Raw genomic sequence first — 22,616 nt, 5'->3', positions numbered from 1 at the left:
GGCCATTTGCACAATTTTTTTCCAACTTGTCCAAGCTTAAGTTCGAGATTTTTTGAACTGGTTGGTTTTCCGGTTTGGGGTGTTTTTGTTTGTTAGTTTGTTTATTCGTTTTTAAAATCTTGGTTTATTCATTATTTAAAAATAGATGGAGTGGGACAGACGACATTTTTAAGGGATTAGCGTGCTGCTACGTCACAATGACCAAATATAATTTTAGACTTTCATCCTCAGATATTATGGGTGATTTAAGAACTGAAATATAGTACAAGTGCCCAGGGGTTATGAACAGGACGCGTAATGAAAGATTAGGAATATTTTCTTGATATAAAGGCTGTAATAACACATCTCCAAGTCATATAGAATAGTTTGGTGTGAAAATAGATTAAAACAGTTAAGTTTTAGCCCAAAGGAGTAGTTATGCCACTTTCAGGCTTAAATATTTGGCAGCACTGCTTATGAGAAATACTCAAATGTTTATGGCAAGAGACAACAGAGGTCTGTCCTGTAGCAAGCAAAAACTCACACCAAGAAAGCACATTTTTCTGTAGATTTTCATTCCATTTCTGTGGCTGCTGTTACATTCAGTCATTGGAGACCAGTCAGAGTTCTTGCACTTTTTGAATACTTCCATTTTTTCCCTCTCAGGCACCGCAATTTAAGACATTGCTAATGTCAGAGTTTCATACAGAAAACATTCTAACACTGTAGCCTCCACCATGTGTCCGTGCCCACCCACCAAGCCTATCTACCTTTTGCAGTGTGTGGAAAATGGTTGCTTTGGGGGTGGGGGGAGGATGAATGTCCCACTCTTATTTTGGAAGACAAGAAATGTGGTCTGGTTGACTGTACCATTGGTACCTGGTGAATTGAATGCAAGAACTAACACACATCTGAGTTGATTCTTGGTGAGAGTTTTCATTCAAGGATTCGTGCTTCCAGAAGTCGTCATTCCCATAAAGCAGGAATGCATGCAAAAGGAGCTTTATTCCTCCTGGCCTGTAGGTTTTCAGTCTGACAACTGGCTTCTACTGGATGGAAAAGAATAGAGATTTTCTCCTTAGTTTAACTTACTGACCAAAGAGCTCTGTCCACTGCTAAAATTTCCTTTGTTTTATCTACAGGAAAGCCATGCTGGGAAAAATCCACAGCTTCTAGTTACTCATTTGAATCTATGTGCTCAGTGTTAAGAAAGACATTACTTTAGAAATCATGAGATTCCAGGGGGGCAGGGATATGGACCGGGAGTCAGAATGTGTAAGCCTCTGGGTTCCAGAGGCCCGCACTGCAAAAATAAAAAGAAAGAAACCAGGCACTTTGTCAGTGATAACTAGAATTAGGGGATAGAATTGAGAGAATATAGGAGGGTTTCCTTGACATGGTTTTCAGACTTTAAAAAGGTGGAAGCATCTCATGAAATGAAAGCTCAAGTTGAGTCCAACTTAGAACTCGACTTTGCCATTCTGGGAAAACAAGCACTGGTTAGTTAGGTAAGTTTAGTCCTCTGTTGGGTACTGAGAAAATAAGAGTCTGTCTTAAGGCTAAAAGCATTTGAATTCAGTCATCTCCAAAGACAATATATCATAGCACGTAATTGGCTTCTAGAGAAATATTTTTTTCTTTTTTTTTCCCTTTTTTTATTAGTGAAACACCATGAGGTACAGTTATAGACTTACAAATTTTGTGCTTGGGTTTCAGTTATACAATGATCAAGTACCCATCCCTCCACCAGTGCCCATCATCCACCACCACGGGTCCCAGAATCCCCCCACCCCTTAAACCCCGTTCCACCCTGCCTCTGTGGCAGGTCATTCCCCCTTGTTCTCTCTCTCTTCTTTTGGGTACTGTGTTTTGCAAGAGAGGCATTGAGTGGCAATCATGTTTGGTTTATAGACTACTTTTAGCATGCTTCTCCCACCCTGGGAGGGTCCTCACAACATCCTTTATTTGGTGCTCTCTTCTCTTAATCAGTGATGGGAAAGTGAAGAATCATGAGTAGATTTCACTTAGCCTAAAGGCTCTTTTATTCTTTTGGCTCTTATACTTTGTTTCCATTGATGCTGCCTGTTTGCTTCCTTTCTACCAGCAGGGACAAGGCCCTAATTGCTCATTTATCTTACAATTATCTTTAAACACTGAGCATTTAGAAAGCCCTGCATTTGATTCCTAGCACTTTATGGCCACACAAGCCTGCCAGCTTTGGCTGCGATTAAAAAAAAATTGTTTCTCATAGACAAGAAAGCTACGGCATAGGATAGATTTTTATGATAAAATTTTTATGAGAAAAATGATAGATTTTTATGATAAAAACATTGTAAAGTCAATGTTTTATAATTGAGTCATCTCTATAAATATCCTAATCTCCTAATTTCTCAATACAGTTTAGCATAGACTATTTGTCTGTGCTCGGTGACATCGTTTGGAATGATTCTTAAGTCTCTAAAAGTTTCTTCTCAATTGCTAGACCTGAGATTTTGAGATGCCCCCCTCCGTAAGAAATTCAAATATGAAATTTTCAGTAGCCAACAGTGCCAGATATGTAGAAAGTGCCTAAAAACAAAAACCAGTGAGACCTAAAAGTTCTAACCTGAAGGTCTTTGTAGCCAGTTGTTATTCTTATCTTACCTAAGCTGAATTTCTACCAGGTGTAGAACCAACACCCGGTGGGAATAGTACTGAGAATACAGGGGTTTTTTTTTTGTTTGTTTTGTTCTTAAATTACACACTGCACTATGTAAATACAAATACAGTAATGATGCAGAGTACCAATGTCCCTGTGGTGCCGGGAGAGTGTGTTCCAGACACTCCCTCTGAAAATAATAGTTTTCTGCTTCTTAGAGCCTTATTGGGTTAGCCATATTGATACTGTATTATAGTGTATCATAGTCAATGGGCAAAAAATAATTTGTAGAAAAATTTGTTTTCTGTTTACCTGTTTTACCAGCAACTGAAGTCAACATATGCCTTTGAATAATCACTTGGCAATGATTTGTTCATCTGTGACAACGTCTTTATAGTTCTTTTCCTGTTTTTTTTTTTCTGTAGTTCAAAATTTTGAATGTTAAGAACTCTGAGAATGTCATCGACGTCATCAAGACCTCCCTCTCAGAATTAGGATTAATAGTAAGTTTCTCTGCTAGGTACTTTGAATTAAGAACAAACTTTGACACCGTAGATTCTTGTTAAGATCATCTCTTCAAGAAGACTTACTAGAGATGCAAGTAATATCCCTCAAGATAAAGAAAAAGGGACATGAAGCTTTTAATATTACCTTAAGATTGTTTAATATTCTCTCATTGGGATTATGTGCAAATCAAAAAGAGATTAAGCTATCTATTATTTGAGTGATAATATATTGATATTGTATATGCTATAAACATGCACGGTTAGGTGCATTGATACAGGTTAGGTTTTCAGTCTAGTTTCAACCTCCTGTCTCCCTTGCTACTTGTTCAATACTTGCCGAATTCTTTCCCAGTCTCCTCCTCTGGTTGTTCTCACTCACCTACTCAATCAAGGGGATGTTTCTGGATTTGCTGTGTAGTAGAGCTGTAAGGACCAGATAGCTACTGGAGTCACTCGCTGCAGCGGGTGAAATGGCTGATGCCTATCATGAATTACTAAATGCAAAAGAAAAGCTTCCTGTGGTGAATTTAAGGAGCATTAGTATACACACCACATATTCCCCTGTGGCGTTTTTTGTTTCTTGTTTCTTGGGGTTGTTTTGTTGATTACTGGAAAAGATTGGAATGTTTGAGGATGGGTGACAGGAAAGAGCTGGGAAAATAGTCATCTCCAACCTACAAGTATAGAAATGCCACCACAGAGTTGATCCTTATGTTAGAGGCAGTGACTTTCAGAAGGATGCAAATAAAAGACAGCACTGCTCCACCACTAGTTCTTGAGTGAGTATCTTTCTAAGTGCCTAGACAGTGTTGTTACATGTTTAATAGACCCTCACCTGAAGTTTTCTTGTAGAACAAATGAAGAAGGAGGGGACAAACAAAATTTGGAATGGGACATTTCATTTATTACATTGAATATGAATATGTTTCATGTGTACAAAATGTAGCAATATGACCTGAGCATCTGGGCAAGCATCTAAACCACTGTGCTATCTCTCTGGCCCCTCTGCTTTGATTATTAGACAGATCATAATTACAGGTTGGAAGCACGTGAATGATTTAAGAGGAAACAAGGGAGATTCAACTATTCTCATGTTCTTAATTTTGCTTTCATTTTCACAGTTATCAATCTTTGACGTTAGAAACATCCTACTACATGTAATTCAGAAGATTGATGAATATTGCTTTAAAATTCATTTGAAATTTAGGCTATTTGGTTCTACTGTTCTTAGGCATTCTTGTTTTCAAACACTACAAGATAACAAAGGGGTTGATTAGCTGTTCTTCTTATTTGCAGTAATAATTTGGGGGGGGGATAGATAGAAGCAAAAATTATATATTGGGAGGTGGAAAGGATGGAATTCTCCATAACCAATATCTTCTATCTTTTCATCAAAGGGAAAGGTAAGGATATTCAGTACTACCTGTCTGTTCAAATGTCACTGAAGATACTGTTTGCTTGATCCTATCAGAGGATACAGCCAAGTTGGCTTAAATTTATACCTTTCATTTCTGAGTTTGAATATTGTTGTATTATAATTCTGTTAGTGAATAGTTTCAGTTATTATCAGGACTGAGCCTTTTCTCTATATAGAAGGTTTGCCCTTTCTGCGCTCAAGAGGGGATTTGTCCCAAATGAAACGAGTGTAGACATTGTGCCAGATATCTTTTTTCTCAGAGCTTCATGGTCATTCTCCATCTGCTAAGAAGCAGCTGAGGCTACTCAGCAGCATCTAACATATTCAGGTCTCTACACAAACATAGCATGTCTGAGGCTCCATGGATAAGAGCTTGTGTTTGCAGGGGCTTGTTGGAGATGAAATCCAATATTCTCAGACACAACTAGACAGGGACAGACAAGTGAGGGCACTACAAATGACCTCTTTAGAAAACCAAGGCATTTCTTTATTGAAAAATGTATGTGATGTCGTGGGTTTTTTCGTCTGCTACTGGGAGTAGAGAGGTCCTGATGATATTGCAGGTCATGCACCCCTAGTCATCACTAAGGGGAAAATGAAAATAGACCCTGGGTCCTAACAAAAGCACTGCATAAAGGTTGTAGAAATCAGTGCTGTTCGCTTTACAAAGGCAAAATCTTTAACCCCCTTCAGTCCCCCTCAGGAACCTAACTGGCATTAATACACTGTCCTCTGTGTGTGTGTGTGTGTGTGTGTGTGTGTGTGTGTGTGTGTGTGTGTAGGAAGCATAGAAATAGCTTTATTCATTTAGCAATAGGAGGGGTTTCTATTTTGTCTCCAAGGGCACTGAAAGGGATTATCAATTGTGGATTCAAACTGGAAAACTGGCAGCACCATATCTTCTAGTAGGTGAGTTTCTGAAAATTTGATAAGATGGATATGTTTTCCTAACTTCTGAGAGCCAGAATTGGCCAGAAAGTTTAACTACTAAATATTAAGCATTTCCAGAGTGGCAGTCACAAGTACCTAATAGTAGAGTTGGGAAGAATAGTGTGGATTTTTCTCTTCAATTCTCAAAAGCAGAACTAGTTTACCAAACTTTAAAAAAAAATCTGTCAGCAGTATGTATTATTTAATTTCGCCTACACATTTGTCTTTCCTATACAGTTCTTGAATTCTTTTTCCTTATAAGATTAGGCTACCTATTAAGGTTTGCTAGTTTGACCCCCACATGGTAAGTAGGTAAGGTCTACTAAATCATAGATTGGAGATCGAGAGATCCCAAGAATTTTCTGAAGAGTTGGTATAGCTTAACATCAAAGGAGAAACAGGACTGCCTGGAAATACTGTATTTCTATGCCAACACAGGAAACGTGCATTCCAAGCAACATTGTCTCTTTCTTTGCCCTTCTTTCCCTTGCCCACTTAAAACGGCTTTGGCGGAGTCCCTCTGTGGGTAGACCGAGGGCCAGGAATAGATCCTAGCCCGTTGCAGTGTGCAGCACCAGCGCCAGGACCACTCAGCCGTAAGTCTCCATTGTGGTTTTTCTCTGTGTAGGTCATGAGATACCGTACAATATCCAAATGAGCCATGTCAGAAGCAACCTTGGCATCGTGGTACCGACGACTGAGGACATAACTTTCATCCAGCCACCACTCTTCACAAGAGCACACCTTCGTCCAAGGTCAAGATGCCAGTTTATTTTGAAACCCACCCCCAGGACTCCTGCATTGACCAGAAATGGTGAGTAGCTGCTCCTCTGCACAGTCCTGCTGCGTTTTGATGCCAAAGGTTTCGTTCCTGAAAACAGTACCGAGATCCACACTTGCAGTCGGATGAGATGGTTGTTGAATTTTCCTAAAGCAAAGACAGTTTTAGGAGGTGGTCATTACGGAAATTCTTGTCTTTCTACATTATTCATTGCTCTTAAACTGTAGGCACATTACAGCGTTGGAGGCTCCATTGAGCGATACAGGTGTGCAGTGCCTTCTTTCTAGCATGAGACATTGCACTGTGTGTTTCTCAAAATAGTCCCATCTTCACAAAAGGTAGTTTGAGAGGGTCATCCCCTACCTGCATTCTGGGTCAGATGATTTCCATAGAACTCTCTTTTGGGTCCATTCATCTAACATGCATTCCCTAGAAACATAGCCATCTCCTACCTATGCCATCAAGAAAAAGAACTCTAGATGATAAAGTGACATTAAATGGAGGGGGTCCCAAGTGTGAGCTTTGAAGTCTTTAGTCTGAAAAGGAGATTGATCTGGTTTAATTTTCCTGTTATGAATACAAACCAGGTGTCTGTATTTGCAATAAAAACAAAAGAATCATTGGGATAGTGAAAAGTCCATGCTGAATTTCCATGGTTGTCTTTTGTCAATGTGAACCGACTGAGGGACCCAGAAGTAACTCTCTTATATATCTACTGCATACACCCTCACCCTATTTTCCTGATTTCTTTTGGCCACTCCTGACTCTGCCCTCAGGTACTGAATGTGGGTTGGCCATGTGTGTGCAAGACAAAAGCCCTACCTGCTGTACGATCTCTCCAGCCTCTAAAAAATTTGAGGTAACAGTGCTTTTCAGGAAACTTGAACATCACATGCCAAATGATACATACAAATAGACAGATATGCATATTAGGAAATGTCTCAGGAACTCTGCTGAGACCATCCATATTTCATTTGCTTTTTTTCCAACTGAGATTTATTCTGAGAAACCTTGTCTCACAGGTGGTTGAATACATAAATTACCACAAACAATACTCTTTTCCCCACTTCAAGGAAGTAGTCAAGACTTTGTGAAAACTTTCAGTCACATCAGTCACAGTTTTAAAAGCAAGACAGCTTTATTTAGTATCTGGCAGCAAGACAGATAGGAGAAGTTATTTGAATATATAAAATGAACTAGACAGACTGACCAACAGTTGAACTGGCAAAAACAAAAGACTGAATACTCAACATTTTTATCTGTGACTTAAGTAGGGAGAGTTGTATTGGACTTTATTTATGTCTTTAATTTACTTTTCAATAAAGTGGTTTGGGATAATTTGTTACATTACATATTCTAACACCGATCCCACCACTATTGTACCTTCCCACCACCATTCTTTCCAATTGTCCCAACCACCCCTCAAGCCTGCCCCTAGATCAGAGCCTGAGTTATTGATTTTCTATGGCTTGTTATCAATAATTTGCTACAAACGGTCAAAAGATGTTCCTGTAGAAGAAAGTATGTGAAGATTATTGTAGCTCATCATGGAGCCCTTAGGCCCTTGTAGAAATGGTTACTAACATGCTCTTACAGGTTAAGCCTTAAGTCATGATATCTTGTTCATAAGCATAGGTTGCCTTGTACTTTCCATCCCATCCAATGTGGTGTGCTCCTCCTTATTTATCAGTGATGTGAGTTTGAGATGTTGTTCTAAGAATTCTAAAATTCTGAATGGGCTGAACCATCAGAACATATCTTTTAACTGGGCTGAAGTCACTTTTATTTTAAAGTGACTCTTTTTGGATCAGAACCCTGAGGTGTTTTTTTTTTTTTTCCCAGACAAATCTGGAATTGAGCTGAGAGCTACCTGGAATGGAATGATCTAATGTAGCTCTTGAGATTCTAACCTAAATTGAATTCCCAGTTTGAGGTTCACATTGACTCCTCTGTGTGAGCCTCAGGGATCAACAGGAACTGACCTACTTCGTTAGGTCGTGACATTTGCGATGAAGTTCTTCCCCTGCATGTTTGCGTTGACCTTGGCATCTCTTTTTTGATGGATTCAACTGTTTCTGTTACCTAAGGAAGCCTGTCCTTTACTTTGAGAAATGCAGTGCCAAAACTCTACACTTGGTTGATTTCTCCAAAATAGGGAAATACCCAAACTTTAGTTTCAGTGATGAAAAGGCTAGCAAACAAAGACTTGTATAGAACATTTTTTCTCTTTGAACATCACCTGGAATAGAAAGTGTCAATGAAGTGAAGTCAATTCAACTAACTCGTACTGATCTTCTTCCCTAAACTCAGGCCACAGAAATGTTCTGCGACAAAGATCTGTTCTAAACTGGTCATTTTGGAGAAGGCCTAACACACAGTTGGATGATGGATCAGATTCTACGACAGGAAAACTGTTTGGTATCTCTTTGCCAAACATCTGCGAAAATGGCAACTTACCAACACCGATTCTTGTGAGTTCTGTTTTGTCCTGTAACACTAACTGCCCCAGGCGCCATGGAATCTCATCAATGGCCAAGACACAGTGGCCATAAACTAAAGCTCCCAGGAGCGAACAAGACAGATTTTCCTGGACATTATTTTCTATTCATAACAAGCAATACAAAACAAATTGTCTAGCATTGCCTTTTCGGCAGGTTTCAGTGGTGGTGGGACTGGTGTCAAAATATTGAATGTAACCAAATTAGAGAGAGAGAGAGAGAGTGGAGGAAATTGTCTGCCACATTGGCTGGGGAAGGGGGTAGGGGAATATAGGATATTTTGGTGGTGAAAAAATGTGCACTGGTGAAAGGATGGGTGTTTGATGATTGTATTACCAAAGTTCAAACATGAAAGTTTTGTAACTATCTCATGGTGAATCAATAAAAAGGGAGAAAAAAATAAAATAATAAAATAAAATAAACATTCTGAATGCAAAAAAAGTAATGTGGACTTCATGCCCAATTCAATCAGCTTAATCAATGGCTGAGTAAATAGTCCTACTCCGATATTTAAAAAAAAAAAAAAAACAAGAAGGGGAAGTCTGTCAAAGGAGAGCTTTGATGGAAAACTCTTCCCAAATAGAAGGACGATAGATAACCACATGCCTGCCAGTATCATCATCAGTAACTTAAAGGATACAAAACCCAATTGAACTCTATCAGAATTCTAGAAAGGTTTTGATCATCTGGTCTACTAGTGTTAGTAAACATCATATAAGCCTGCTCAGATCAATTAGAATTTGCCTTTTAGATAGAGAATCCACAACATCTCCACACCCTGTTCCTTGAACTCAAAAAGTATTCTGAAAGCCAGTTTCACATTAGAAGCAGAGAATAGTTTGGAGAAGACTCTTTCATGGGTTTTATAAGTATTTCGATTCTTGGCACATTTGGTTACCATTCATCAATGGAGTGGCTCAGAAGATAGGCTCCAGTTCATGAGTTTCCTCCTTACATGAATATGGTATGTGCCATTGCAACGTAGGAAATACTAGTCGAGCCACTTTTTAGCACAAATTTAGGGAGTAGTTCTCTTCCTACTTTAGATTACAATGCTGGGGTTCTAGTATCAGGTATTGCTATAACTAGGTTCCAGAGTCCCATGGGTGCTTGTCTCTTCCTTCAAGCAGAGGACAGAGCAGGAAAGAGAAATTCAAACGGTATTCCGAGGGAATGTAGTAGAGAAAGCTTCCACCAGAGGAGAGTGTTGAGTTTTTTGCAGCAGGAAGTAAACACACACTGTCTGTGGCACTGTGGCACTGTCCTCCCATTGTTCATCGATTTGCTCGAGCAGGCACGACACAAGTGGAATGACATATGAAACGGAAAAAAGAAAAGCAAGTGGAGAAATTTGGCAGAAATATTTTTATATTTGGAATCAGGGAGGAGAATGGGGAAGTCTGTGTTAGAAAGGAACAGGAAAATACTGAGGAGGAGAAAGGTTAGCAGAGAAATTTGACTATTGGTTCGCCGAACAAACAGATGACATTTAAAACAAGCGTCTGTAGTAAAATGTCTTGGTGGGATGTTGACTATAATAGCATGAATATATAGAATGATGAACCACCAGAAAACACATGGGCTTTCGTCCTCCTGGCAGTTCCCTAGTTGTGTAAACACACAAAAAAGAAAAAGGCCGGCGGTCAGGCCGCTTCCCCACTCCAGGGAGGTCGAAGGCGATGGTCAGGCGAAGGAAGGAAACGAGGGCCAGGCTGGTTGGTCTTAGCAGCGATTTATTACATGGAAGAGATGTATGTCACGGAGGCCTCAGGAATCCTCAAGCATGTGCACACTTGTTCTCTCCGCTTCTTTCCTCAGCCCCATCTTCCCAGGTTCTCTGGTGCACGTGTCCCCCCCCCCCCCCGCAGAGAGCCCTGAAATCTCCCTTATATAGATCATAGTACCTCTAAAGGGTGCAATATAATGATGTCATCAAAAGGAGTTACAGAAAGAACACTGAGGCAAAACATACATTGTTTCTTTACATCTGCTGGCCAGTAATCCTGGCCTCACCTTTTTATAAGCTATAAGCACTTAGATTAGCACAACAAAGACCAGTCTGCTAGAGCTTGGAATCTACATCTCCAAAATCAACCAGCCTGGAGCCAGGCATCTACATCCCAAAGACCAGGCCTGGCTTAGCACCTGGGATCTGTATACCTAAGGCCAGCTAGGTTCCTGTGAGATAAGAGAAACTACCTCAATATACTGAAATCATTCACTGAAGGCAGTTTGAAGGGGAGAAAGCAGTCTCATCCAAGCTAGTCAGGACACACAGGAAAATTGCTTCTAGGACGTGTTTCTCCTCTCCTTGTCCAACCAACATATAAGCATACATAATATTAATCATTTTGTATGGACACAGTAAGAAATACTTTGAGCTTATAGAATTGCTCTCCTAGGGCCATCTCGATCTCAGACTGCAGTGCTCAGGCCAGATATCTTTCCTATTCCTAGCAGCAGGGCCCTAGTCTCGTCATTACTTTTGGATCATGACATCAGTTGCCTATGATCAACCTCTTAACTTATAGTTAAGAATCGTGGCACCTTGGCCTGGCCCATCGTGATGCCAGGGTAGCACATAACTTACCGACTTGCCCTGGTTCCATCCAGTCCCACGTCGGGACCCTGCCCTTGGGGTGCTAGGAAGTGAGGGCAACTGAGGCTTAAGTTGAGAAGGCAGATGCCCAGGAGTGAATAATATTCAAAGCCAATCAATTCCTAAGTTCAGAGCATATTAATTAATTGTCTTCCTGAATCTATACAAAAGGACATTGCATTAAAGTAAACTGCTCAAAAGACATAAGGAGAGGAGAAAGGAAATATTAACTTACAGTACAGCTTCAGTGTCTAAGCAGGATGAGACCTTACAAATTGGTTGGGGAAGAGAGCATAGAAGAGGTTACAGACAGACAAAGTAATGGGAGTGACTCAGGAGCACTGTGATGGGTGCAACCTGATAAACCTAAGCTCCGTGTACTCCAACAGGCTTTCGTCTTCCTGGCAATTCCCTAGTGATGCCCCGATATGAAGCACCATTCTGCTTTTCCTCCCTACAGAACATACTATGGCTCCTTTATGAGAGGGGGCCCTTGACAGAAGGCATATTTCGTCAATCCGCAAGTGTGAAGGCATGCAGAGAATTAAAAGAAAAATTAAATGCCGGCACTGATGTACAGATTTATTGCGAGCCACTTTTTGTAGTGGCCTCCGTTTTCCAGGTACGAAAGGTTCTCCCTTAATCCACTCTGTCCTGTGTTGCTCAGGAGAAATACAATGGGATTCCCTCGCGTAACATGCTCAGAATAAACTGTAAGCCTGAATGGTTCTTAGATAAACATCAGGAGCTAGAGAGATAATACAACTGTTAGGGCACTTGTCGTACACACAGCGTAGCAGGATTCAATCCCAAGCACGTTTAGCTGGTCCCCCAAGTCCTGTCAAGTGTAAGCCCTGGGCAAGGCTGCATGTGGCCCAAAACCAAAAAGAAAAAAGAAAGAAAGAAATCATACTTTATCAGGTCAGCATTGAGTTTTTTTTAAAGCCACCAGGAAGTCTAAGAGCGAACACAGCAGGGAAAGCATTTGCCTTGCACACAGCCCAAAAGCCTATAACAGAAGTATGCATAGCATGATTCTCAAAACAAACATCCTAATACAATAACTTTCATACAGTCTTCCTACCTTCTTAACACTGGCAAGATTTTCTAAAGGAAGCTCACTAAACTTGAAAACTAAAGTTTGCCACAAGAAGCATTTGCCTAAGGAAGAGATATTGCTTGGGTGAGTGGGGTGGGCTGGGGTTGGGGAGCCACTGAAAACTCCACTCTTTTGAGCCTTTACTGTTCTTGCTGCGCCCCACTAATGCCATCCCATGCAGGACAATCCTGTGGTGCCAGTGATTGAAACTGAGGCTCCTGCATACACAGCATCCTCTCTAGCCTGCTAACATCCCTTCTAATAGAGGCAAAGGTTGAGAAGGAAGAACCACAGAATCTGGACTGCCTTTCTCAAAGAACTCCCAACGTCGGCCTTGTTGGCGTTCCTCGCACTTAGACTTAGGGTACCAGAGTTTGATCCACAGTTGAGCTAGAGATAAAAAATGCAGAGTCAGAGCCATCTTTTAGCAGTTTTGAACTTTTAGGTTTGAACTCAGCAGGAGCTTCTGTAGACCTGTTTTACCTTCCCACCTCCCAGCAGGGTTGGAATGCACCAGAGCCAGGAGAGAGAAAGGTCCTGGAACAAACATCCAACTCAGGAAGTATGGTGAAATGGCACACTCTGCCCACCCCTAGCGAGTGCAATTTAGGAATAGGAAGTGAGCCGGCTCTGCTCCTTGACAACTCTGAAGTAGAGGTTTGCAATGAAGCACCTCTCAAAAGAACTGAAGATTGGTATTAGGTTCTCTCATCTGGTTTGGCCAGAGTATATGATGACTTGTCAATCCTAAATATAATCCAAGGTATACATGCTGTGCTTACCCAGCTGTGATACTGTAAGGTTTTTTTTCTGTTTTGAGATGTCAGATTTTCTCTCATCTTTAAGGAATTTAAACCACATGTCTTGAAAATTAATTTTACTGTTCTTCACCAGGTTTAGAATGTGAATTCTTAAATTTTGTACAAAATCCTAAGGTTATACACAACAAAACTTAAGAAGAGTTTAACTGCAAGTGATTTGTGCAAAAATAAAATAAAAAACTATCAGTATAGTAGAAAGTCTGTTCAAGTGAGTCCCAGCTATCTGTTTGCATGCAGTTACCAGAAACATCTTGGTTTCTAACCAGATTCTAACTTGATTCTAACCAGAAGTTAGAATCGATCAGAAAAAGGACCGAGTCAGTCATGTTCCTACTTGTGAAATCAATTTATTAATAGGTAACATGACATCAAGGGGTTTTTGTAACAGTCATAAATACATTCTAGCTTCCAGTTTATTTTTTAAAGTTTTTAAGTTTTTTTCATTTTTGGAGCATTACAGAGCCGTTCATAATTGAATTCCAGTCATACAATATTCCAACACCCATCCCTCCAGCAGTGTACATTTCCAGCACCAGAGTCCCCAGGTTCCTGCCCAACACCCCTTACCCCCTCCCCTTGCTGCCTCTTTGGCAGGTGCTTTTCTGAACTCACTCTCTCTCTCTCTCTCTCTCTCACCCTCTATCCTTTTGGGCATTGTGGTTTGCAATATTCATACTGAAAAGTTATCAAGAATATTTCTTACCTACTTTTAATCCTCAGATCTTGTCCAGAGTGATCATTACATTACCGGTTATTATTGTCATAGCAGTCACTTCTCTCTCTTACCTACCCTCAGCCCCACACACACTTGTGGCAAGTTCGAACAACTGACCAGTCCTCCGAACCCAAAGAGGCTTTCTAATGACCATAAGATCTCAGCTACAATTAGCTAAACTTCCCATATGTCCTTCATATCTATTTGACTATATGACAAATTGCAGCAGACCCATAATGACCCCTACTCTATATGAGAGGAGTAAAGAAATAAATAAACCATTATTTACTTTCAAAATAGTCCATCATTGCTCTGGGATCTGCTCATTAAACTAACAGGCACCCCAGCTCAAACATTAGCCCTGCAAACATGGCATCTAAATAATAAATTTTGAGTTGCCTGTGCTCAGGTAAGTAAAATCAATAATTTGGTTTCTCAGCAAGAGTTGAAACTGCCACGTCTAGAGTCGCATCTATCTTTCTCTTGTATCAACTTACAAAAAGGCAGCCTACTTCTCAGGCAGTGTTGGAGACCAGGATTGGAGATCAAGCTTTGCAAGCTCAACTTGATGAAGACTGTTGATTGGGATAACCTTTTGCTGGTGTCATACTCTGCTTCCATCAACCGCATCTATTTAGAGCCTGGAATGATTTCTCCCCCAAATCTATGAGAGCACTTATGTGGAGAACACTGGGAGAAACTGGAGTGTCTCCCCCAAGAATAGGAAGTAGCAGGGAGTTAGTATTCTTCACTAGACTAGCCTTCGCACCACAGCTAGTGCCTGTCCCATCTGAGGAAATAGGAGTACAATAAGTAGCGGGCTGGTTACCACATGCCTAACCTCAGAAAGACCATGTTAGTGCATCTATTTCTCTGAGCTACTGGTCTAAAGTTGTGTGTGTGGGCGGGATGGGGGTGGGGGTAAGCCACAGGGCAAGGGAAGGTGCTGTCTGCTTACTTACGGCCAGACTAGCCCGTTGTATACATTGCTACATGCACACAAAAGGAGGTGGAAGTTTCAATAGACTTCAGTCTTCAGTGACTCCTCTAGTTTTGGGGTACAAGAGAGTCAAAGTTAAACTAAAGCATGTGTTCGTAAAAGTGAATGTTAGTGCAGAGTTGACCAAGAACTCTGTTTCCCGGAGAAGGGAGAAAGAAATTTAACGAATCTTCCCACCCAAAGCTTTTCTTCTTTGCCCCATACTTAGGAGCCTGAATAATGACTTAAATATTTCAATTTCTTCTATATAAGGATTTTTTGAGGAGTATTCCAGGTAGTCTATTGTCATCAAACATGTTTGAAATTTGGCTTTCGATAATGGATGAAGCGAATCCTGAAGAGCGTATCCGTACTATCCAGTTGTAAGTGCGCTAGTTTTGTCATGTCTCAAAATCTTTCTGAAATGTATAACTTGCCTAGGAAAGTAATGATGACTATTAAAAGCACATTTGAGGGGGCTGGAGCAATAGCACAGCAGGTAGGGCGTTTGCCTTGCACGCAGCTGACCTGAGTTCGATTCCCATCATCCCATATGGTCCCCTGAGCACCGCCAGGAGTAATTCCTGAGTGGAGAGTCAGGAATGACCCCTGTGCATTGCCGGGTGTGACACCCCCCCAAAGAAAAAGCAAAAATAAAAAAAAACACATTTGAAATAGTAGGCGCAAGAAAGATAGTGGAACAGGAGGGAGCTTGCCTTGCACACAGCTGATCCAGGTTCCATCCCTGCCATTCCATTTGGCATCCTCAAACACCATTGGATGTGACCCAAAAAAAACAGAACAAACCAGGAGAGTAGATTAGCTGCCGTCATTGGTATTTCAGACGTAATTCTACCACATGGAATTCTTTACCTTTCTAAGAATCTGATAAGAACTGAAACCAATAACATCCAGAGCTAATGCTCTAGACCAAATCTTATCATTGGCGGTCTTAATTTTGTTAAGTATTTCACCAAACAACTCCTTAAATGTCTAACTCAACATCTGGATTCTTCTCTCAAGGAACTCTAAAGTCTGAGCAGATAAACTAGGAATTATAGTACTGTCTCATCAATGCCAGAAAAGACATAACTAGGGGTGGGATCTTCTTGGAGAGGCACTGCAGAAGGCTGCTCACTATTAAGAGTCAAGGGAGAGGGGAGTTGCAAAGTCTCTCCATCTTAATCACAGAGAACACATGGTTCTGCTGCAAAGGGAAGTTCCTAGCAGAACTCTGCACCCCTGACCCTAAACATTTTCTGTATTATGAGAGAATAAGAAAGATATGTCTAGGGACTGGAGCGATAGCACAGTGGGTAGGGCATTTGGCTTGCACATGGCTGACCTGGGTTCAACTCTTCACATCCCATATGGTCACCCAAGCACTGCTAGGAGTAATTCCTGAATGCAGAGCCAGGAGTAACCCCTAAGCATTGTTGGTCTGACCCAAAAATCAAAAGAAAAAAAAAGAAAGAAAGATATGTCTACCCTAATAAAAAGCAACACTTCCTTCACCTGTGAAAATGCAATCACTTATTTTTGCAAACGCTAGTTTAGTAGTCCTTTCTGGAATAACATTTAAAAAAGTTTGTTTCATTTGAATGAATCAAAGTGAGATACAATTACAGACTTACAAACTTGCATGATTACTTATTGGTTATACAATTCTTGAATACACATCCCTCCACCTGTGCCCATTCTCCATCACCAATGTTTCCAGGATCCCTCCGACCACACCTACCCTTTTGCTCCCCTCTCCCCAACTCTGAGGCAGGCATATTCTCTCTTTCTCTCTCTTTCTGGGTATTGTTCTTTGCAATACAAGTACCAGGTGACCATCATGTTTGGGCGATGGTCTACTTTCAGCACGCATCTACCATCCCAAGCAAGCCCTCCAACCATCATTGATTTAGTGGTCCCTTCTCTATCCAGCTGCCTTCCCTCAGCACATGAGAACAGCTTCAAAAGCCTTCCCCGCAGAGATCCCCTTGGCTCCTATCTCTACTCTCCTTAGGTGTTGGTCTCCGATTATTTTACTTTATATTCTACAACTGAGTGCAGTCATTCTATGTCTGTCACTCTCTTTCTGACTCATTTGATGTGATACTCTCCATGTCCATAAAATTGTTTGAAGAAAACCGCCCTAAAGCCCTTCTGGAGTAACCTTGAACTTGTGAATTATCTAGACTGCTGTTGATAAACTATGTTCTTCTATTAACAAAAGAGGTCTAGCTCCTAAGAGGGTCAGAAATCAAGGCCATGGAACAAAGAGGTTATTACTTTCATTATGATTTTGTGGGATGTTCAGACAGAATGAACATCAGATTATATGCTTTGTTGCTTGTCTTAAAGATCTTATCCTACAACCTCAAATAGTTCAAAGACTGATGACCTGAAAGTCAGAGAACCAAAAGAGAGTACCCTAGACAATAGCTGCCTTCTTACTGAACTTCCTCAGCAATCTTTAGATTCCTCGTCCGTGTCCTTTATACCCTTTCCCTACAGACTCTACCCATTAGACCACTGCACTGAGCCTAAGTGCCTCTGCTTCATTTGGCGCAGCACCACCCACCTGATTTTCCCACTGGCTGCAGATTCTGGCTAAAAATAACAAACTTTCAAGATTATCAATAATGTCTCTGTTTCTCTGGGTAACAGTTAAAATCATTTTTAGTGACTAATTGTTTGAAATCCCTTATGAGCTGCAGTCCAGACAGTGGGAAACATAGTGTGAGAGTGAAGGAGAATGCTAAGCTCTGGATGGAGCAAGGATGTGTCCCAAGCACACAGCTGAGGCCAAGTGCTTGGGACACCAAAAGATACACTGGCATTTCTGCATTGCTGGAGCAACTTGATATTTCAAGGAGCATGTTGGGAGCTGGAGTATTAGTAAAGCCAGTAGGACACTTGCACGTGGCCAACCCGGGTTCAATCCCCGCCACCCCATTTGATCCCACAAGCCTGCCAGAGTGATTCCTGAATGAAGAGCTACGAGGAATCGCTGAGTAACATCAGGTGCACTACCCCACTCCCGCCAAAAAAAAAAACACATTAGTTGTTTAATTTCCTCAGAAAGTGTGTGGGATAGTTAGCTTGAGAGTGTTCGGAAATGTCTCTGGGTTTCAGGCAAATATTTTAGGCAGCGCTGTTTTACAAACCATTCAGTACCACTTTTACATCTTTCTAGACCCAATGCCCTATTCATTTGACCTCTCTACAGGCAGTGCTCACTCTGCACACCATCACACTCACTAAAACTCTGCATATCTGACTGTGCTCTTACTTTCTTTGGTTCCCTATGGACAGAAAAAGTGCCTACTCTATACAAGCTTTCTATGAAATGTCTTCTCTAAAGTGCCTTATTCTTTCTTTAGACTCTTACAGCATCTTCCAAGAGACAACATCACTGTCCTGAGGTATCTTTTTGGAGTGCTACACTGCATTGAGCAAAATTCCTCTTTAAATAAGATGAACGCTCTCAACTTAGCTATATGCATAGCCCCTAGCATCTTGGGGCCACCAAGAGATACCCCGAAGGTGGAAACAGAGATTTACGAAAAGGTAATGGCATTTCTTTTTTCTTTTGATGCCCCAGGGAACTGAGTTTTATTTCCTATAGCATTTGGGGTAGTTCTGGTGTCTTCTTTAAGTAACATAACATACCTTACAGACTACATTGAACATGTTATCCTAGCCTGTTCATCTATTCACACATGGATGGCAGTACCGTAATTTGTGTTAAGCCACATTCAAGTGTGAAACACTGATAGTACACGCCAGCATCAACATATTCAACAGAGAAGTACTCCCAATTGGGTCACTTCTCATTTCCCTTGAAGAAGGCAAGTCCTTATGTCTTCAAGTGATGAGAAAGCAACTGACTTATATGAAGGGAAGAAGAACTTTGAAGTGGGACAGGTCACGGTTCAATTCTCAGCCCATTATGTACAGAAAATATATATATATCTGTATATGCTCTTAGAAAAATGATTTGCAGTGTCCACCATTGCCAAATCTAAAAATCTGAAGTAATGGTAATCTCAAACTCATATTCTAGTGACTGGGAGCCACACTCATGTACAGTGTTCTTGCTTCCACCATTCTTCCTGTTCCACTGTCTCAGACACTGGGGCAACAAACCAAAGATTCCAGTATCCATCTCCATAGGGGCTGCTGCCCCAGGTGAAACTTTACCTCCTCCCACATCAGGGAATTCAAGGGAATGAACTTCACTGGCAGAGGCTGTGAGACAGAAGACAAACTCCCTCCTCCTTAAGAGGCCCCATGAGCACAGCCTCTGCCCACACTCACACACGTCATCAATACTTATCAAAGAATGCTTTACCAATTTTCATGATGTATGATTTTGTCGCTTCAAATACTCTACACAGAGGATACTGAAAACAGTCCTCATTTTAAAGTCAGAGCCATTGGCAGAAAAGTGTTAGCATGAAATCCAGGTCACAAATAGTGATTCTTTAATGTATACGCCAAATAACATACTCAGATGGAGAGTTAAGACACTTGACTTGCATGTGGCAAACCCCACACCTAGCACTTCCTATGGTTGCCCAGATACCGCCTGGTGTGGCCCAAGTCCTACACCCTCCATCCCCAAAAATGCCTTGTGTTTTGTGACTTTGAAAGCAGACATTTCTCTTAGGATTCACGTATTACAGGTGACTCGAAGAAAGGCTGTATAAAAACAGGTGCTTCCTTTTTTGTCCTTTTTGAACAGATGTCCAAACTCATTCAATTCATGATAGAGAATTGTTTCCAAATTTTTGGAGAGGTAATCATTTGCCTCTTTGGAGAAGTTTCGAAACCATATGATAGGAAAAAGAATATTCCAGGTATTGTAAAGAAACAAGATCTCTAGGGGGTTGGGGGGTGGGAGAACATGGACACTTGACTGGAACAGGGGGTATTTCTTAGAAGGCAGGTCTTTCTTGTCAGCAAAGGTCAGGGCATGGGGACGTCCACAGATTCACTTGGTGAGGTCCCAGAATCCAAGTAACTCATCAGCAACATGAGATACTAGAGTCATTTTAGCCTCTATTCAAATAAAGTTACACTAGGACCAAATGTGTTTACGTTGCTATGGTTGAAGTTGTAGTCAATGTCCCAGTGGCAAAGTAAGGCTTGTCTTTGGCTGTGTGATTCCTGGCATAGAGTCCTTGAAACTAAAAAAATAGTATCATGGCTGGTGTCCATGACTGAGTGGTGCTTGCATGTTGGAGGCCCTGAGTTGGATTCCTGGCAATGCCTTCCTCACCCCAGCACAGCTAAAAGGGGCTGAGCAGCAAGTTTTCTCTCACCCTGATCACCTTTTCTAGTCCTTCAAGTACCTCTCCAATAGAGACGACTTTTCAGGCTCAAAGGATACCTGGGATTGCTCTTTGGGCTCGCACGCTGATAACCCTGATTTTGAAATGTCTGGTTTCTCAGACGGCAGGCCAGCACTGCTTGGCTTCTACAAAAAAAGGACACGGTGGGATGGTATTCATAAAATAGACAAAAATCATTGCTGTTGTGGGGAAGGAGGTTTGGAATATGAAGTCCTGTTCTATCAATGACTAGTTCTATGGTCTTCAAGCTGCCATAGCTGCACCAAGAAAATACAGAGAAATCTAACTAATGGGGACTGAAGCAGTAGTACAACAGGTAAGGCACTTGCCTTGCACGTGGACGACCTGGGTTCAATTCTTGGAACCCCTTTGGGTCCCTGAGCCTGCCAGGAGTGATCACTGAACACTGCTCGGTATGGCCCAAAAACCGAATGGGTGTGTATGGGTGTGTGTGTGTGTGTGTGTGTGTGTGTATACAAAAGACATACAAAAGAGAAATAGTAGTTGTTAGAAAACAGTTTTCTGAGCCTAGAGTTGTAAGTCCCCACCAGCGATCCATGTTAAAAATCTGAACCCAGTTCAAGACGTTGGTGTATACCAGACATCAAGTCCTTACTTATCTTTACCATTTCTTGTTATTTTGGTATGTCCTCATGACAAGGATGTATGTAGCATGTGCTTGAGAAGTTCTTTTCCTACACTAACATTTGGGAAGATTGTGACAGAACCTATCCTCCTTGAGAGTAGGAGGCAAATGACAAGAAAATTCCATGGAAGATGTCTGTTTTTAAGGCACATGCACTGTGTTTGTGGTAAGAAAATACTAACAATAACTTGGATATTTTTTTCCCACAGCTTGTTTGCAAAAGTCCTATGATAGTGTGGAAAATGAACACCCATATCTTATGCCATGGTATCATGGAGAAGAGGACACCCCTGATGGTGATCCTGTCTTACTCTCAAACCCTCCCCTGGAGAGCCACTCTAAGCTCCCATCGGGAAAATTCAAAATGAAAAGTCCAAACGGTGCCAGATGTCAGGGGCAGTCCTCGGAGCCCACACTCTCCACAGAACTCTGTCTCAAGGAGAGCGTTCCCCAGGAATCGCGGGTGGCCTCCGCAGCGGCTCATGCCGTGCCCTTTGCCAACGCACATCATGGTGATCACGCCAGGGATTCCTCAGGGGAAACCCTAGTCAGATCTTTGTCAAGCAGACTGAGCCTGTGCTCGGAACCAGTCCCTGAAACACACCACAACCTCCCCGAAGGCATTCGGGGGGCCCAGCCTTCAGAGCCCACCACACCAGGGGCTCCAAGCCCTATGAGGCAGCAGCGGAGCTTCTCCGAGCCCACTCTAAACAGCCTGAGGATAAAGTGGCCCTCTTGGAAGGAACTGTATCAAAAAAAGTTCTGCTGCCATAGCTGTGACTCAGCCCTTTCACCACCACAGAGAGACTGTTTGAACCAAAAGTCACCCGGAAATGCAGAAAAGCAATGCTTAGAGAGAGATGTTACAGGCCTGGTGGGACTGCCTAAGAACAAACCCCTCCGCCAGTTGAGGCGATTTTCAAAATCCAACACAGGTCTGCCATGCGAGTCCATTTCTTTTTTTATTTTATTTTATTTATTTTGGTTGGGCATTATATATATATATATATATATTGTAGATTTACAATTTTTTGTGCTTGGGTTTGAATTATAAAATGATCAAATACCCATTCCTCCACCAGTGCCCATTTTCCACCACCATGGATAATATCCCTCCCACCCCCATCCCCCCCATTCCCCCCTGCCTCTGTGGCAGGGCAATCCCTTGTGTTCTCTCTCTCTCCTTTTGCTTGTTGTGGTCTGCAAAAGAGGCATTGAGAGGCAAACATGTTCAGTGCATAGTCTACTTTCGACATGCATCTCCCCTCCTGGGAGGATCCTCCAAACACCCTTTATTTGGTGCTCCCTTCTCTATCTGAGCTGCCCTTTCCCCTAGAATGCCCGGCTGGCCTCTAAGCTATGGAGTAATTCTCCTGGTGCTGATCTCAGCTATTCTTGGGTATTAATCTCATATTTTGTTACTTTATATCCCCCAGATGAATGCAATCTTTCTATGTCTATCCCTCTCTTTCTGACTCATTTCGCTTAGCATGATACTTTCCATGTAGTACCACTTCTATGTAAATTTCATGACTTCATCTTTTCTAACAGCTACATAGGACTCCATTGTGTAGATGTACCAAAGTTTCTTTAACCAGTATCTCCTCTCGGGCACTCAGGTTTTTCCCAGGTTCTGGTATTGTAAAGAATGCTGCAATGA

This window comes from Sorex fumeus, unplaced genomic scaffold, assembly GCF_029834395.1.
Source record: "Sorex fumeus unplaced genomic scaffold, SorFum_2.1 ptg000103l, whole genome shotgun sequence".
NCBI lineage: Eukaryota > Metazoa > Chordata > Mammalia > Eulipotyphla > Soricidae > Sorex > Sorex fumeus.
Note: the sequence above shows the minus strand (reverse complement) of the source record.